The following is a 1640-nucleotide window of genomic DNA, read 5'->3' as shown; positions in this document are numbered from 1 at the left end:
GCTTGGGTGAAAATGGGATTATCATCCCTGTTCCTCTGTAGGATAGAAATCGAAACAACTGATTTCCAGTGCTTTTTAAGCATTCAAAGTGTTAAGCTTTAACAGCCCCCCACCCCCTGGCAATATTTAAAAATACCTTCATTTCTGAGAATAAAAATTGAATTCTGTTTGTTCTTAACAAACCACTCCCCCATCTCAGTTATACCTACGGTGTCTGCAGTCATTCCTCCTGCTCCTTTCATCACACAAGGTCCATTAACACACCAAGCCAGAATGAAGTCTCAGACAAAACCCACAGAGGGAACAAATACCATGTCCCGCTGCAGACACTTGCAGCTCTCGCGGCATGTCTACCCAACTCCAGCTGGAAAGCCCTGGCATGTTAACACATATGCTTTCTAAATGGAAGTCACTCTGCACCAAGTGCTACGGTACCTTTTACTGAGGAAAAAAAGACAAATACATTATCTCAAAACTAATCAGAAAAGACTTGTTTTGTTCAGGAGTTTGTTTATTAAAAAGGTAGTATAAAACACAACCCCTTTAAGAAACAAAATTGAAGAGAAATCAAGGGATTCTCAGATGCTGCCACAGGTCTAAATATTACTCAAATATGATTTTTTTTAAATGTTGGTTTCCTAAAGAATAAATGAAAATGATCAATTTAACTTACCGAAAGAAAATAACCTGTCAGAAAAATTCCAAGTCAACTTACTGAAAAGTTTAATCTAACAATATACTTTCATATTACAGAATGAGCAAAAAAACAATTTGCTGCAAAAGATCTTATAATTCTATAAATATTTTACAGAACTTTTAGAGTATCCTGACAGTAAGACTTCAAGCCTTGTATAATAAGCACTAAAGTACACAAAGTCAAATCAACACAAGTACACAACTTACATAATTCATTTATCATACTGCAGTATGTTTCCTCAAATTCAGAAATAAAGTAAGAATTTAAAATCCAATTAAAATCTATAGGTATGGGCACTTTTTTTAAATTTGGTAAGGTTATACAGTTCAAGAATACAGGGTATGGATATCGATTTTACTGGAAAATTCAAAGGCAAGTTCGGATTTCTATGAAGCATCCAATACCTTTAACTTTTCTTAAGTGAATTAAGCTAAGTATTTGTAATTGTAAATAGATTAACCTTAACTGAATAATGTCTAGGACATGTTTTAGCTAAAATGCACTGCATTTAACATACTAACGATTTTAAGTGAATTGCAATCCTTATACAAAATGTAAGTTGTATGAGGGACTGAAATTCAATTAAAAAAAGTAATTAAAAAAAGTCAGCAGGAGAAACAGATAAAACATTTTGATGCAAAATGAAACTAATTCTCTCTTTACAGCTGTATATGAACATTCGAGAACCTTCTACAACTTATGTGCCTTTTCTTTTAGGGCTCTGTTTCCAGATGTCTACCTTGGCCATGCTCCTCCAACCATGTAAGCTCTGATGAGTACTTCAACTCCGTACAATCACCTTGCCAGCAAACCACTAAATAGCATTTGTTTGTAAAGCAAACTACCAGTATATTGTGAAGCTAAGCAACTGATTTTGTATTGCATGGTGAAGTAAGAGATTATCTATGCCGAATTATGCTGAAGTATCAGTTAATACTCTTTC

This window comes from Phaethon lepturus, unplaced genomic scaffold (assembly GCF_000687285.1).
Source record: "Phaethon lepturus isolate BGI_N335 unplaced genomic scaffold, ASM68728v1 scaffold46670, whole genome shotgun sequence".
Classification (NCBI taxonomy): domain Eukaryota; kingdom Metazoa; phylum Chordata; class Aves; order Phaethontiformes; family Phaethontidae; genus Phaethon; species Phaethon lepturus.
Note: the sequence above shows the minus strand (reverse complement) of the source record.